We start from the raw sequence: 18,896 nt of genomic DNA, 5'->3' as shown, positions 1-18,896 counted from the left end.
AACGAAAAAGGAGAAGGCTGTTTGTGTCCCGCCTTATTAAATTCCGCGCAGCGCGAGTTTTTGTTAATGGGGTTCAATATGAGTTTGAGGTGAATTTTTGGCCCTAACATGCGTTTTATTGCGATCTGGTATATTTATAGTTTTCTGTCTTTCTTTGTTACTAGTTGTTGTAATAAAGCATCTTTTAGTTTAGGTAGTAATAATACAGTAAGTTTCGTATAGTTGAATTTGAAGTTTACAGATGTAATTATAAATATTTTCATTGTGTGAGTTAGGACGAATGAAACAATCATTAAGTGATGTTGATCACTTGTGGAATGGCATTCTTTCCAACTCTCGGTGGAACTCCGAAGCAGTCACCTTTACGTGGTGAGTTCTGGGTTGTCGTTCGTCTTGAAATGACGAAGGGCAAGCGAAGAACTGCTTATTCCTTTCAATTGAATAATAAGGAATAAAAACGTGCCAATAAAAGCAGAAACTACAAAAGTAATTAGTTAGAAGAATTAAGTATCTAAATTTGGTATAAATCGCTTTAAATCCTTTGTTTCAATCGTGATCATGAATTTCAATTGACCCTGGTTAGCTTTATGGCAACATATTCGTGTTATGGTTGGCTATAAAATTATAACTACGTGTTCGATACAGTGAGATGATCTTACTGGCAAAATTATCGACTTGCTAATAAAATAACGAGAAAAAAAATTAACGTAAGCGCATGCGCTTTACAGAGCACCAACCCCACCCGGTTTAGCTGGTGGAAGCTATACACATGTAACGCTTCCAACGATTCTTTCAACGATTCTCAACGCTATCCTTTAGCCACTGGGTAGGGAGCTATCTGACTAAGTGAATTGTTTAAGATTTAAAAAAGTAAAGAGTATTCAATGTTATTTTTATGTACTTTTTTTGCAAAGTTATATTTAATTATAATTTTCTTTTAGTTATACTGTAGTTATATTGACAGATTTTCAGACATAAAATCTTTAGAATTTTTATCACTTTTAGATGTTAATAATTTTAATATCATAAAAACCAATTTTTCCAAGCGTGTTTTAATTCTTTAAATTAAGTAAATTTTATGGGAAATTTTTTGATTTATCTAAATTGCGTAGCGAATCGCAATATTTATATTCGTGTTCGGACTATATCGACAAGTAACTCTTAAACATAAAACATATTATAATTAATGTCGATCCGAACAAAGACGTACTAAAAGGATTATATGATTTAATATCATTTATTTTTACGGTACCATCAACCAGTGGGTCTGTTGAGCGCAGTTTTTCGACCACGAAGCAAATTCATACATTGGCCAGGAACCCTCGGTCGGAGGAAAAATTGTCGTCGCTAGCGTTGCTTTCAATAGAAAAGGAGCTTTCAAGTACTGTACGTCGATGGAGTCGACGACCAGCGACTTTTATGATAAAGTAATTAACGACTTTGCGGAAAAAATCGCCGAATAGAGTTAGTTTACAAAAATTAAAAAAATAAGTTTTTCTGTCATTGTTTGTATCGTATCAATTTGTGTTATGTATGTATTATTTGTATTTTAGAACTAAAATACATAAATCGTTTGTTTTTGTCATTTCCAGTATTTGTTTAAAACTTTTGTGGAAATGTCATGTACCGGACAGGTCTGACCTGTCACGAAAGACGCGAAAAAAACGGTTAATTTAGAGAAAAATTTATTAGTTTAAAAAGACATAGGTAAAGGTCGTCTGTAGTCGGACACCCATTGTTTATATCAAACTGCCAGGCAGAAACCATAAATCGCGGAAGGAAGTCGTCCTATGATCGGTGGAAGATCGAATTCGTCTTCGATTTTGACTTTTCTCGCGCTCCAGGTAAGGGTCTCGTTACGTTTAGTAACCAGGGACCAACCACTCCGGAAGCGTGATTGAGGGAGAACGACCAACCAAAATGGACGAAAGAAAGAACGGAGATTGATATAATCTCCGACATCTCGCACTCGGTTAACGTTCCGAATAACCAAAACGCCGTGTGTCGACGCGCAAAAAAAAACAAAAAAAAAGAAAAATACAATTTCTCTTCTATTGTGCCAACCTATAACCCGTGCCACTTCGGACTTAGACCGTGTCCCCGACGCCAACAGAGGAAGTCTCTCCGTGCTCTACAGACTTATCAACGCCACTGTCCCGAGGCCACCTTCGATCGACCATCAAAGAACCACATCGACGCCCAGGATGTCCAAACGGCTAATTGTCCTAAGGCAAACTATTTTGTACGTAGTATATGTTTATTTTATGTTTTTTTTTTTTTTTGTCGGTTTTTGTCAGATACGTCTCTTCCGCCACCACGCACGTACGAATGGGCCCTAGGCCATCACTGACGCGCAATTAACTGATTGCCCCTGAAAGTCGGCTTCTTACAGAAATACAGCTTTCCCCCTTTTTTTTTTTATTTAATGCAGAAAAGACCTCTTTCCGCTCAGAGAGCACTAAGAGGCCCAGGGAAGCCTAGGCATAGTTGGCACATGAGAATAATATGATGGCACAAAGAAGGGACAGCGGGTGAAGCAACATACCCTATTCCAATATTAGAGTTGGAACAGAGCATACGACACCCACAAAAACACACACAAAAACTAGAAACAAATACATACATCTAAATAAAACAACTATACAAAAACATATAATACCAAGATAGACCCTGTAGAAGCACTAAATAGCCCAGCCAGGAACAGTGACAGTAAGCCGCAGCCAGCAGAAAGAGTTTTATTGGGGACCGTAATGACTAGCACACTGAATAAAGCAATCCTTTAGTAAGTTAAAACCCTCAGTGTCCTCTACTAAAGCGTGGAGAGGAGCCGGCCAGACCTGCAGCCGGTCGTATAGGAAGGTGATCAATTTTCTTCGACAGATATCAAAAAGGCTACAGTCATACAAGATATGCTCAATAGTGTCCGGAACCTGGCAACCACAGTTACAATTTGGGTTATTTATGATCTTGAACCTGTAAAGATAGCTATTTAGTTTACCATGCTGCGTTAATAAAGTCGTAGTGAAATGGTCATGATGATCCCAATTAATTTTAATCCTGTGACTGACAGTCGGAAAGAAGCTATGCGTAACAGCACCATTTGTGTCTGTTTGCCATCTGGAGTCCCACAGCTGAATTGAACTCTGCCGTAGAATATGCTTAGCATGCCCTAAAGGAAGAATAGAATAGTCTATATTACTATTTAAATGTGCACTAGTAGCCAGGAGGTCAGCCAAGGCATTCCCAGGGCAAGCAGAGTGTGCCTTAATCCAAGAGGCCTTAGTGTTGTACAAGGCGATGCACTTTTTGAATAAGTTGTAGATGTCTAAACTAAGCTTGGTGGATATCTTAGGCTTTTTTAAACAAGCCAATGCAGTCTGCGAATCAATGCAAAGTAACACCTGGTTCAGCTTGTTTTTAATTATGTAATTTAAAGCATGCCAGACAGCTAAAATTTCAGCCTGAACAATGGAACAATCCTGATGTAACTTAAAGTCTAAACAATGCAAAACTTGCATGCCAGACAGGAAAGCCACAGCTGCCCCCGTGCCGCGCTTGGACTTCGACCCATCAGTGAATATCTTAAGCGGATGGTGGTCAGCATAATCGATCAATGCACCTTCATGTGAATATGCAGGGTGAGGAAGCTGCTCCACACCAGCATGGATAGCATACTGAACACAATAATTATTAAGGTGCAATGTACCTTCCCTCTTAATGTTAAAATAATCATAATGCTCTCTAAGCAGAAGATCCAATGGTAATTTGTTAGCTAAAAGTAAAGCAGTTTCTCTTGAAATAGTCCTATATCCCTTAATTATTTTAATACAAATACGCCGTTGAAACTTTAAAAGCATATCCCTATTCTTTTGGTACTTGAGAGCGTCCCCCCAAACGCCTACAGCATATCCCAGATACGGTAGTACAGCACCCTCGTAAATAACATCTAAAGTCTTAGAAGCAAGTCCCCAACGTAGGGTCGCAATTCTATTAAACATGTGTAGCAGTTTCTCAGCCTTCCCCAACTGCACACGGATATGGGGCGACCAGCTAAGCTTGTCATGTAAAGTAACCCCCAGGTATTTAATTGAATTTACATACTCCAAGACCTTCCCATTTAAAGTCAAAGATGGTTTACTAATCTTACGCTTCCTCGTTACAAATAGTAATTTAGTCTTGTCAGTATTAAAATTTAATTTAGTATTATTAGCCCAATTTTGAAGACTGGCTATTATGGAACTAGCTTTCTTTTTAAGAGAATAAATATTTTTGTCAGTCACCGTCACAAGCAGGTCGTCGGCAAAGGCAAAGAGCTCACTACCGGCGGGAAGCTTGATCCTAAAAACAGTGTTCATTAAAATATTCCACAAAGCTGGGCCAGAAGCAGAACCCTGAGGAACACCCAGCGAAACATCCCTAGTGGATACTACAGTATTATACCTTAAAGATACCTTCCTGTCCTGAAAGTAACTAACCACGAGATCGTACAGATTCTTTGGTACTTCGGCAGTCCGAAGTTCGCGTAGAATGAAGACGGGCCAGGCGGTGTCAAATGCTGAGGAAATGTCCAGAGAGATAACAATGCATATTTTTTTGTTACTTAAGGCATGCTGCATAATATCTCTAACTTTAATCAGGGGGTCAACAGTACTCATCTGAGGAGTGAAGCCAAATTGGTTTTTATTTAGGAATTTTTTAAGATTTAAGTGGTAATTTATCCTATTGATCATTAATTTTTCTAAAATTTTACCTAATACAGGAAGCAAACTAATTGGCCTAAAGGATTTCGGATTATCCAGAATTTTGCCAGGCTTCGGAATGAGTTTCACCACTGCATGCTTCCATGCTGTGGGGAAAACACCAACAGCTAAACACATGTAAATATTAACAAGGGAGTCGGGCGAGGTGTTAAAGGCAATTTTTATGATCTCCGCATTCAACCCATCATGACCAGGCGCCTTCTTATTCTTTTGAGCCAGAATGACCTCTTTAATTTCCGAATGAACAAAGGGCAGATCATCGCCCATATGGTAAGGTTGCTGAATACAGTTCCTTATATCACTGTGAGAATCACTATCATTATCAGTATTATCCATATGAAAGAAATGATTTAAGAGCATATTGGCAATTTTTCTGTCATCGTACAGAGTCTTGCCTTGAACATTTTTGATAGTTAAATTGGAAGAACTAGTAATAAAGCTCTTCTTTAATAATTTATAAACGCGACCCCATAGATCAATGTTGCCCTTGTCTGTACAGAATCTCTTCCAGGATTCAGTTTTTGAAGACTTAATTAAATTTTGATAGCTTCGCCTAGCTTCTAGATAACGCTTCTTAAAATCTGTACGATCTGGACCACAAGATTGCTGAAACCTACGCCTTAACCTATTAACACTCTGCTCTGGAGACCGTCAATTCACGACTCCACCAGGGAACAGAGTGCCTATACCATTTTTTGAGTGGAATACTTTTGTCAGCAGCTTTTTGAATAATTTCTATGTATTTTTGAATAATGTATTCCACCGGATGATTATGATGAATTAAATTATTAATCTCTGGAATATCTTCAGAGAATGTTCCGCTAAAACTGCTCCAGTCAGCTTTATGGACATTGTAGTTTTTACTAAAAGGCTCGCTAGTTTCTTGAGTCCTAGCTGTACATAATTCAACGTCAAATAAAATATACCTATGGCCTGAAAGTGATTCAGCAAGCGAGACTCACCAATTTTTGATATTAATGCTACCTTTAGTTAAGGTCAAATCAATATAGCTTTCTCCCTGGTGGGAAGAGAATGTAGGCGGTCCCCCTAAATTATGAATGACTAAATCTAAATCGTATATTAGTTCTAGTATTCTCACTCCTCTCGGATTTTGAAGTCTGTCAAACCAGACAGGCGACCTACCATTTGCATCAGTACCAATCACGTAAGGAAATTTAAAGGCAGAGAAAAGCCTATGAATGGCCAGAACACAGCTCCCCTATCATCAAATGTCACGGCACGCCACTGGTAGACAATTATTATTACTGCACGTGTCTGGTAGATTATTATCATTTTAACAGTCTATTTATTAAATTAATATCGAAAAATTATGTTTATCACATGAAGCGTGTTGTTCCCACCGAAAGTACCCTATATGCAGTGGTGATATTCGAAATATTTAACAAGGGGTTCGCTAGCAGAAATTTTTCCCTGACAATCACCGACAAACGAAATGGAAGTTTTAGCTAGAAATAAATACAATACTTTTTCTTGCGATGTATCTAACAATCAGTGGCGTATTTGGAACGTAACGAGCCCTGGGTGAAGATCAGGTAACAATAGTATTTTATCGCTGTCGACCTTTTTTTTTTAGGCAGAGAAATTCTTCACCGCGAAATGGCACTCCTCGTGATAGACAGATGTCATCATCTCTCGAGATACATTATCTTCTTTCTTTCGCTGTCCATAGCCTACGTGTTCCACAGCCATCTTGTATTATCTCGCGCGCGTGACATTCTGGGATCTCTCTTATGACTGGATCTACTTTCAGGAACTCCCTTGAATCGATCGCGATTAAACCTCGTTTCGGTCGAGATTGAAACGGTCGAGAGAGATCGCACCAAGACATAGTCCCGACCTTGCTCACAATCTAGATTGAAATGCTCGGTGCAAACGGGGTATAAGGCCTTAGTTTAGTAGTATTACAGAGTATAATACGTATATTTTAATATATTTTTTTAAAAAAACAAACCCACTGAGAAATGTTCCGTGTGTTTAACAAGGTTCGGAAAACTGAAAATTTTAACAACGGGTTTGGCCGAACCTGTCATTGCTGTTCAGTGATAGTTCGACAAGACACACAAAACGTGTAGAAAGAAGTCTACGGTCTATAAAAGCGGTCTCAGGTGTTCGTATTGGGTACACGCAGTGGCGTAGCCTGGGTGTCAGCCGCCCGGGGCGGAAGAAAATTTAGCCGCCCCTTATTTAGGTATCTCAATAAAAAAGACTAAAATATACAGTAATTCTAAAGAACTTTTCAGCAAGAACAATCATCATTATTGTGTATTGTACAGGTTCAAATTTTTACAAGATATTATTATTATTTATTGTGAAATTTTGCCGCCCCTAAAAATGCCGCCCGGGGCGGGCCGCCCCTGCCGCCCCCACTACGCTACGCCACTGGGTACACGACTATACTACAAGAGTTATGAAATACTGAATCAATTTTAGCCAATAAATAAATATATACTGTATTTATATATATTTTATAATACAATTTTCATCCGGCACCGCGTTGTGTATTATACCCAGTCGTTATAATAGTTATTTTTTAAATAAAATGTTTTATCATTAATCATAATAAATAAATAAACTTGTGTTATGAGATTTTATTACAATTTTTTCCATTTTTAATTTATACAATGGTAAAAATCTTAATTTCGAGGGTAGGAATGAGTTTGTAAAATGTAAATAACGATAGTAGAACTTCGTTATTTCGAAACTTTTGGGAGCAAAAATCCCGACTTTGAATTAACCGGGTTCGAATTATTCTGACTTTTTTGTAATTCTCGAATAAAATTAAGATAATGTCATAATTTTATTCGAGAATTACAAAAACTTCGGTTCGAAAAAAGTGAGGTAAGACAGATCAGGCACATTTTAATAGTGTGTTACCCCATGATGATGATTTTAGTCGCAAATCATCATATGCCGCTGTTTGTTAGAAACATTTTGGTTTTACACGTCTTTATATGTATTTTATGTCCGATTATTTATCCAAGTATTTTATTAATTTGCGTATGCATATTAAAACACATATACATAAACACATTTTTCAGGTAATTTCACCAAGTCGGAGCTGATCAAAATCGGTGGGTAGCAGAAGCACTCGTACATTAGGACAGATAGGGCATGTGCCCCCCTTTGTAATAGAGATGCCGTTTTCTTAATTTCAAGCGAGCTCTAATGTTTCATTTTATTTTTAAATTATTTACTCATTTTTATCACAGAAAACTCTTTTACTGATTTCTATTAACCGAAAATTGTTCTAGCGGATCGTGATTGTTTGATCGAGTATCGAGTTACCATTGTGTTTGATTAACGCGATTTTGATATACACGGTATCATCGGGAATTTAATCAACTGCGTTAAGGAAGGACAGAGACGGACGGACGACGGTGGGAATTTATAGGTCTACATATTTTTGTAAAAATTATCTTTTAGTAAATCAGTGGATATGTTAAATGTATCACTGTTGCAAGTTATGTGTTCGCAGGATAGTGAGCAGGATACCTTACAAATAAGTTTAAAAAAATCATACACGACTACGTTGGTCCGTTTCAAAGTTATACCAAACCAAAAGTGGCGGGCTGGATAGAGGCGCCACGTCATGGCCGTTTATTTTTATAAGAAAAAATAATACAAAGGTTATATAATACAAATCATTGCTACACACATAGGTAATGACAGGAAAGAAATTTAACAGGATAAAATTACCGAACACCGGTAGTCGGTCGTAGGTTCGCCCATGGCCAACGGAGTGTTATTATAAACAATAACCAATATCCTCTGCTTAAAGTGATAAATATCACATTTCTGGAAGTTTGAATTCGGGATTTTTTAACCTAAAGTGGCATAGAAATGACGACAGCCGAAATAGTTCGTAAACGTTTTATTTAACATATATAAACATCTCTTAAAACCAAATTCATTAATATAAAGCCTAACCAACCGCCGTATTAAATCGGGCTATTTTCCAGCGATTATATGTCCCGCACTGCATGCGGGAGTTGCGGGTTCTAGTCCCACTCCGGGCCAGTTGTTTTCTACCAAAAATTATAAAATTAGTTAATTAAATTATATTTATTAAATTTAATACGAGATGGCCTCTAACGTTTCTCTCTACGACAAATTACTTAACATTTAATTAAATAAATAATAGTAATTACTAATTTAGCCCGATATAAACCGGTAATCGTTTGGTTTAATAAAAGTGGAAAAATGATGTAAATGATCCAAATAGAAAAAGAATCATGAGAAAATTTAAGTAATATTCGTCGATGGAAATTAAATAAACAAAACACATAAACTTTAACTACTGTGGTGTTCCTCCTCTTTTTTTTTTTTTTTTTTTTAACTCTTTCCGCCCAGTGGGCACTAAGAGGGCCTCTTATAGCAAGCCCATTATGGGTTCGGCCAGGCCCACAATGGGGCGGCCGGGTGGTGAGGGACGGGGACCGACATATCCTGACGGACCACCCCCCGAAAAATTCCTGGGGATTTTTCGACCCGTCCGGATTCGATCCCGGGTCCCCCAGGGCGGCAGGCTGCTAACCTTGACCGCTCGGCCATCCGGCCGCTGGTGTTCCTCCTCAGTCCGTTGTGACTTTTGGCTGAGCGACGAAGGTCTTAGCGGCAACCTACCGCTCTGGGGAGCCAGAATCGAATCCGGACGGGTCGAAAAATCCCCAAGAAGTTTTGCGGGTGTGATCCGACCGGATATGTCGGTTCATGTCCTTCACCACCCGGCTGCCCCATTGTGGGCCTGGCCGAACCCATAATGGGCATGCTATAAGAGGGTTTCTTAGTGCCGACGGGCGGAAAGAGTTTAAAAAGAAAGGTCTGGTTAACAAATACACACAAACACACATTTAAAATATATATACTTATACGTATATATATTTATAAATTATTATAATTAAGAAATTAAAAGTAATATTATTTTATAAATTAGAAATTAAAATATTTTTATTTCATATAAATCGTTAATTACGTAATAATAATTCCGTAATCATTTATAAGACAAAAATTAATTATAATTAGTATGTACATAAATTTAATATCTTAAATTTATAATATTTTATTTTTAAGTTAACATTTCAATTTTAAAAAATTTTTGAAAAATATTTCATTAAAATTATAATTCCCGCTACTCTCGTTATCTTTCCCTTTCAAACGTGGCGGAGAGTAAATGGCGGACGATCGTCTGTTGATTTAGTAATATCTTTAGGAGTGTTTATTCTGTATAGGTAAATTTCTGATATTTTAATTTAAATCGATTTGTAATATTTAATTTGGATCAAATGTTTTACGTTAGATAATACGTTTTTAACGTTGTATCACAGAAATAATAATTAGGCCTACCTATGTATGATAGAAATAGAAATTCTTTATGGTTAATGTAAATGAATCATCATTACTATCTTTACACTTCTTTTAAGTAATTAGAATTTAAATATTATTGCTGTACACCATTTACAATGATTTTAAATGTATTTCAGAATTTAAATATGAACATTTTTAGAAAAAAAATTCATCTTTATAGGAGCTTGTGCTATAGTCATGTGTACAAGTTAAGAAAGAGTTATTAAGTTATTTGTAATTGTATAAATCCGAAATTTTACAGTTTTTTCCCATGTTTTATATCTTATGTAATGTTTCCATTTGTCTGGGTTAATATATTTCATATAATACAATAGATCTGAATTGCAATAAACTGTAATCTTGACATTTAAGATACTTCCTTGTGGTAAGTATAAAATGGCTGCATTGCTAGTGATACAGAAACAATAGTCAAAAGTGGCACAATTTGATCTGTAGTTCTTTGCCCAAGGTTGGATGGTTGATAGTGCTATTTTTGTATTTTATCATTTTGAAAAAGTTTAATTTATCATATTTAATGAATCATTGGCTGTTTGTGTAGTAAAATAATGCTGTAATAGCCATTGATGGTTATGTCTTTGGCTTATATATTCTGGAAGAGATCGGACCGAAGGTCTGGGTAGTGTAACTGGCAACGCGACCGCACGGTAAGCGGGAGTTGCAGGTTCAAATCCCGCTTCAAGTCGATTCTTTTCTTCCAGTTTAATTTAAATTATTATAATTATTAATTTTAATAAGAGATGGCACCTAATGCCTACCTCAAGTACCAAATTTATTTTCTAATCTTTAATCATTTATATCCAAAAGTTAGCCCAATTATTTACGGCAGTTGGCAATGTATTGGCTTAATGTTAATGGGTTTAGTACAATGTTTATTTGTAAAATATTAAAGATTCACATAATTTTGAACATTACTGTAACAAAGGTGTGGGAAAATCTCATTTTATGAAGAGATTAGGTTCTTGTCCCACTGTTCATAAAGCAAAATTTTCATAAATTGAGGTAAAATATTAATATATATATATATAATTTTTATGTGAACTCAGTATTCCGAAGAAATTTTTATTAACTGGGTGGAATGAAGTAGAAGTGCATGGTCCAAGAAAAGTACTGCAAAATAATCTAAAATTTCATCATTTAAGTTAATGTTCGAAGATGGAGAGTTGAAATTAACCAATAGCCATTCGTATACTAAAAGTAAAGTAAATTGTAATTGGTTAACTTTTAGCAAACATTTAATCTTAACTCTTGATCCCTGGCTGTGAATACGATCATTATGCAGTATTTGTTATTTCTTCTCCTTGATCTCCCTCTTCTAGATCTGCCTCTTCTAGATACTGCCTTTACAGATTCTTTGGCATGTTTTGCCTGTTTCTTACCATCGATGTTCCAATGTTTCTCAGCACGTGTTTGATGACTGCAGTTTTATGCTGAGAAACATTGGAATGTCGATGGTAAGAAACGGGTAGGATGCCAAAGAATTTGTAAATATAGTATTTGGTATTTTTTTGCTTTAGCAAAATATCTTAGTTTTACTTTAATGTAAAACTAAAATTAACACATTGTTATGAAATTTCATTTGTAGATTTCTGCATATAATTCAGAAGTATGACGACAAAGCTAGCAATGCTATCTTTTTAAATCATTATCTGTTTGTCTGTTTGTAAGTAAAGTATTAGAACATAATTGAGCCGTTTATTTTGAAAGTGGTCTAAGTCCATTGTCCAAAAAAATTAAGTCAGCTGTTATAATGTTTACATTTCTACTGTTATTTTTCATTTTAAAGAATTTTCAGCTTATTATATTTGAAATTCATTAAAATTTTGAAAACAGAAAATTAGCTGGTTAATAGAATAATAATAATTTTATTTTGAAAGTGACCTAAGTCCATTTTGACAAGTTTCAAACTAATATGCAGTATTATTATAGAGTAAAATTTAATTTGTTAATAATTACAATAATAAATTACTAAATATAACATAATTCTACAACAACAACGCATTGATGGTGCAGCTCCCCTATCTTCGGTAATCCTAATACCTACCATAATCCTTATTGAGAATTCTTACATCTTAATCTGAATATAAAGATGATGATTCATTTGTACTTGCTTGAATGTAAAGAAGTGCTGTTAATGAGTGGACTTATATAAAAAAAATTTTAAAGATTTTAATTTACATTTCCACCAGCCACAGAAAATACACACCAAAAATGCAATCTATTAAACATTAAAATTAAGGCATTGAATAATGGCAAAGAAAATGGAAATCAAAACTTATGGAAGTACATGATACTTATTTTAGATTAGCAGAATTGACTAGAAAATCATTAAACAAAACCAATATCTAGTAATTCTATAATAGTAATATCTTGTAATTCAAAAAGCAAAATAGTGATCTGGATTACTAGAAATATCTAGTAATCCAGATCACTATTTCACTTTTTCTTTTGACTTGCAAAAAGCACTGCATTACCTAAAGTTGACTACTTCAGTTGCATATTACAAGCATAGTATGTATGTTTTAAATCTGAGTTTTCATAACTTCCGTGATGATAATGTTTATCTGTATTTCTGAGATAAAACAGTTGCATCCAAAGGTGCACAGGAAGTAGCATCATGTATTCTGAAACATCTACAAATCATAGAAATGAAAAACATGTCATAGCTTACTGCAGGACAAATTAGGAATATAAAATTAGCTTTAAGATGGTTAAAAGTTGTCCAATAAGCCAAACATAAAGTAAATATCATTGACCATAAGTTTGTTATCTGGGCATTAATTTCTGCCAAATGATAGAGATTTCAGAGTTGTAGAAATGGCATTAAGAAAAAATAATTTGTTGTTTGTCCCCAAGATTATTAGGAAGTCATAAAAAAGTGTTGAAAAAATATAAACTTCATTCTGAATGAAATGAAACAAGAGAATTTCATTTCAACTAAACCTCTAGAGCTGGGATGGCCAACATGTAGACTGCAGTCGACCAGTCGACCGCAAAGCTAAAGTTGAACAATTTGCTTTCACTTAAATTAATGTTTAAAAATCTTAATTCGATAATTTATTCTTACAATAATAGACTGTCTGTGCAATGTACATACCTATACTGTTTGTATTTATCCCAATGAACAATGCAAATGAATGTTAACTTTTAAATTAATTGTAGTCGCAATGCATGCACATATAAATGGCAATCGCATAAAATGGCGCAAAATCATGTGACAGGCCCTGGCTTCAATCCACTTGTTACTCCTTGTTTGTGCGCTTGTATTTACTTTCAATTTTAGTTTTTTTTATTTATTCATACAGCGAACGGAAGCAGGTATGTTAGTTTATTAATTATTGTTTTAAATGTTATTAATATTTAACCCTATTATTTTAGAATGAATAAACTTAAGTACAGGCTGGAAAAAAATAAAAACTTATCATTATTAATTATTTATTAAAATATCTATGAAAAATTTGAAAAATCCTAAAATTGTTTGCCCGTATTCATAGTCGTTCGCAGACTATATTTTACTGAAAAAGTAGCCCCTAAGGGATAAAAGTTTGGCCACACCTGCTCTAGAGGATGCAGGTTTTAAAATGTTAAAGAATACCAATGGAGAAATAGTAAGTTAGATGTTGAATTTGTTTTTTGAGAACTGAACTGTATAAAATGTTCTATAAAACATCAATTAATGAAGATACATAATTTAAAATTCTGGATTTATTACTGCATCAGGGAGACCAAGAAATTTTAATAATATTGAATTGATACCACTGTACAAAAATGTAAAATCAATTTTAACACTCAAATACAAAGATATGATGGACTTATTACACTATACCACCTGCACACCATGATTATTTTAAATCCTTCCCATACATGCAAAGTAGAGATGAATAAATTATAAATTATGATATATAATATCAGTGTTATAATTCCTTAAAAGTGAACAAAAATTGAATAGTTTCTTTTATAACATAATATATTGTATTTTTTTATTTATTTTAAGGATATTATATTTTTTCAAGGGCTTTTTCAAAAATTAAAACAATTATTTCATGATTTTGAAAGTGGCTTAAGTCCGTTTATGGCCAATAAAAACATGTTACTTTTTAAATAACCAGTTAGTATAATAAACATTAAGTAAATTAAACACTTTTAGAAACACAAAAACATGATAGTACCATGTTATCAGTTACCAATATTTTTAAATTAATTAAAATGAAAACCCTTAAATATCTTGATTTAAAGATAAAGGGACTTAGGCCACTTTTAAAATAAACAGCTCGATTAATTTTGTTTTTTAAATATTTATCTTCTGTTTAAACACAAATGCAGATTTAAGTAATTCAAAAATATATTATTATAAAATAATAATAATAATATTTTCATTCAAAAGTGATATCTGACTGATGACATGATATTTTTGATACTTATGTTAAATTGTAATCATATTAAATAGGTCACTGATTATTGTTATTTAAAAGATTCAATAAACTTTTTATTGAAAAGACGATCAGCTTGTTTTTGCTACATTTAATATTAACAGTAGGTAAGTTAGTGTTTTGTTATTGATTCACTGTTCACTTTCACACTAACATCTCAAACAGAAATGAGTTGCATTAGTTGTCATGGGTTTCCTCATTTATAAACAAAAGATTTTTTCAAGACAACATAACAATGGCATTAATAATTATACACTATAATGTACCAAATAGTTCCTTAGTATTTCTCCTATGCTGTATACTGTCAGAGAATAACAAGGTGTTTGATTCCAATTATATTTTAGCATCAGTATGAATTTAATTGAGTGTGAAGTATACATTCAGTAATTCTGTAAGAAATTGTTTTAACCAATTTCTCAACTGATTGCTTTAAAAAATATTATTATTGAGCAAATGTACAGATTTCATGGCCACATTCTCACTAGCATAATTTCACATTTCTGTAACTTGATAGTATTATATTTCTTTAAATGTGTTATATAGCCAACTCTAGCCCGATAATTCGGCTCTTGTGGATGTATAGCTTTGTAACGGGTTAGTCGTTAGATCATCTTTAGGTTTATTATTGATAAAATGAATAATTTTCTTTCTAGAATTTGTGTTCTATTGAATATATTTTTTTCTGTTACACTCAAAAACTTTGAAATGAAAAATAAGCCTGAAGAAGATCATTAAAAATGATTGAAAATATTTATTGTTTAATTGATACTCATTGATAAATCCTTTAGTGACGAGCATAAATTTTTCTGAAAACAAATCATACATGGAACACACCAGTAATTGACAATTCCAATTTTATTATACCAGGAAATGCATATGTATAAACATCTTAATAACCTGATGTATTAATTCATCCATCCACCAAATTCATCTGGCAGAAATTTTGCTACAAATATTAATTAGAAATTTCATGATTGAGTAATTTTTAATTAATATTTGTAGCATAATTTCTGCCCGATTAATTTGGCTGATGGTTGGATGACTAGGAAATGCATTTAGAGCCTTCTTGTCCCTTTTTACTCTTTTATTACAAATGTTTGACTATTTCTTAAAATTATATTAGTGACCACTGGATAAATCAGCTTTGTATTCACAGGCTATATAAAAGTGAGAATGAATGTAATAAAATATTTATGTATTTCTTTTTTAATCAAACTTTTAAAAAAGATTTACATTTACTTTCACTTTTATACAGCTTATGAATACAAAGTTGATTCATCCAGTGGTCACTAACCTAATTTTAAGACATCTGTAATAAAGGACTGAAGAGACAGAAGACCCAAAATGCATTTCCTGGTATAATAAAGTTTGAATTGTTAATTGCTGGTGTATTCCTTGTATGATTTTTCTCTTCAGCAAAATTTATGCTGATCACTAAAGAAAATATTAGTGTAAGAAGAATTGAAGTCTGCTGATTAAAATGGTGGATGTAAGTGATTTTCTAATCATGAAGTCAGTTTATGGTTGCATTATGGTCAAATTTTCCCACAAAGTATCATGCTTTGACATTCTGAGCCATCTGACTTAGATCCCTGACTTACTATTTTACTGCACTGTCTTACTATTTGGACTTACTTGGATATTTAAAAGTTTAAATGTTAAATGATGAACATTCTATTCTCTTTGGATAAAGAAAAATAAAAATAATAAAATACTTGTATACATTTAAAAAATAACCATTCTGCTTCCTTAACATTATTGTTATTTAATTAAAAAACTAATATAATAATTTTGGAAAACAAGTTTGTCAGTCCTTTTGACCATTTGTCACTTTTTCACTGGTAAGGTGCTTTCATTATAAGAAACAAAGTAGAAGCAGAGTAAACCTAATCTGTTTCTGAGACCAATGTTGATATCAATGAAATATTGTTTAGCAGATTTATCAATAAAGCAATATTGAAAATTCTATATCTTTAATATTACTGATATATCAAACAACACTATTATTATTTAGTAGTCAGTGATTTGATGTTTGATTGATAAGTCAATTGAGTCATTTGAATAAATTTCCTCTACTGGTCCTCTGCTCTGTTCAATAAATAGTTGTAAATTGGCAAGTTACTTAACAAAATCTTGATTTGCCTACATAATTTAGTGAATTTGTTTCAATATTAGTTTACATTTTTGGATAATTTCCTAACATTAATTCATATTTGACAGTTTGCAAGCAATGGCTTAAATCTTGGTTGGCCTGTGATGATTGTGTCAATCATGGTTGTCATCCATATTGCCCATTTAACTTTTGTTTACTAGATCTGTTTTTACTGAATTAAGTGTTTTGTTTTTTTATTTTTAAACATTTTAAAGTTTAACATAATTGATGTTTGAATCTATTGGAATTTTTTTGTCTCTTCTGTGTTCAAATCTGTTAAGTGTGATCAATCTGGCAATGAGATTAAAAGGTCTTAAAATATGTTTACTTGGAAATAGACTACTTGAATTAAATATGATGGAATCAATAATTTCAAGAAATTTAAGAAACATATGGAACATTAAAAGATTTAAACTAGTGTATACATAACACAATAAAATCAATTACTCCCACACATTCAATCTCTTATATAAAAACAAAACAGTATAAGATAATGATAAGATAAAGTAACCCATTGTTCATCCATTACAGTAACTGAGAAGTTAAAGGATATCATATTGTCTTCCAGGCATTGAAAATATTATCAGCATCATGAAAATTGATTCATTTCTAAAGAAGGATATGTGGTCACTTCCATTTATAGAAAACCTAAACACCATCCTTTCTTCTTCAATCTCTGTGGTTCATTTCAACTTTAAAGTTTCTGCCTTTATTGCATTTATATAAAGTCTTGTACCTACATATTCAATACAATTAGAGAAATATTAATAGAATATATTAAAAAGATTTCTGTCATCATTGATTATTTTCTAGGTCTGATTTAAAGTTCAGGCAATGCTCATAGCACCAAGGTCTGAAGCAACAAACACCAATGAACACAATGAAATTGGTACATTACAATGCATATTTAGGAAGACTTCTTAAGGAGATAGCTTGATCTAATAATACCATTTATTACAGGAGGAGCTTTATGATATATAAAGTATTAAGGAATGATAAAGACAATAGACATTTAACTAAAATCCTGGGAATCGTAGAGTATATTTAGAGGATACATGATCTGAACTTGTAAGGACAATGTTGGGGCTACTACTCAGAGTCTTGAATTATGATCACTTAAGTGAGTGGCCACCAAGATGAAGTTCAATTTATATTAAAACTTTTATAAGGAAAGGACACAGTTTGGAGTGGCCAGTTTTATTGTATGTAATAAATATGAGTACTGTACAATGTTAGTAATCTGACCATTTGCTAGTTTGGAAAATCCAGTAATCTGACACTAGTTAACTCTGGCATTTCTGATATTGTTGCTAAGGCATAGACAAGCTTTTTGCTAGTTCAAACTATTAAATTTGAACACCTTCCCACTAAACATGGCATATCAAGCCCAAGCTTGAACACTTGAGTTTGGGCATGATGTTAAAGATTGTTAGGCACACCATGTTATGCTTCTCAAAAAGGGAGCAGTAACTTAAACACAATACTATACAAATAAAAAAATTTCAGGGGACTGTCCCTGAAATTTCCCACCAAAATCACTATACCTCCACTAAATTTAGTGGGGCATTACTAGTGATGGCAGTGCACCAGAGTTTTAGTCAGTAGTATAATTTGTTTTACTATGTCATTAACACTACAAATTTGTACTTGTGCTGTGGAATTAACTTTATTTCCAATAATTCAGCAATCTCCTTAATCTGACACTGTTTCAGTTTCATATATATCAGATTACTGAGATTGTACTGTAAACATTTTCAGAAATTATCAATGATAAAAACTCAAAACATATATGGTCAAACCTCAGTTATGTTTCTCAGTTGTACATTAAAACAACTTACAGAATTCTAAATCTAACAATACCATTTATTAGTTGTCAGTTGTCATATTTGCATTCATACATTAAATATTTTCTGCATTGTATTTTTGCCAGTATAAAACACCAATTATACATTTTTCATTTTTATGATTTTGTACATACATGGGTCATGCTCATAGTGCTAAAATTGCTAATTGGCAATATTTTTATTAAAGTGGCAATAAAAATATAATACTGGCGATTCAAGTGGCAATAAAAACTCTAGTCTGCTTGTTTCGACATTCAGCATGAAACTGAATCACAAAACACACTTTAGGAAAATAGCAAAATATCAAACTTCCTTATAATGGGATGTA

At 33.3% G+C, this 18,896-nt stretch overlaps 1 protein-coding gene across 1 annotated transcript in view; it reads left to right on the top strand.

The window, feature by feature from the left end:
* Positions 1–9,913: 9,913 nt before the first annotated feature.
* Positions 9,914–18,896, top strand: part of LOC136973188 (protein RER1) — a 29,106-nt gene continuing 20,123 nt past the window's right edge. The window contains exon 1 of the mRNA XM_067267896.1: positions 9,914–10,009. The gene's annotated coding sequence lies outside the window, so the exon portion shown is untranslated. The remainder of the gene's footprint in view (positions 10,010–18,896) is intronic.

Source organism: Centruroides vittatus, unplaced genomic scaffold (assembly GCF_030686945.1).
Source record: "Centruroides vittatus isolate TY-2023 unplaced genomic scaffold, ASM3068694v2 contig_1074, whole genome shotgun sequence".
In the NCBI taxonomy this organism is placed as follows: domain Eukaryota; kingdom Metazoa; phylum Arthropoda; class Arachnida; order Scorpiones; family Buthidae; genus Centruroides; species Centruroides vittatus.
This window is presented reverse-complemented; position numbering and strand designations above follow the sequence as displayed.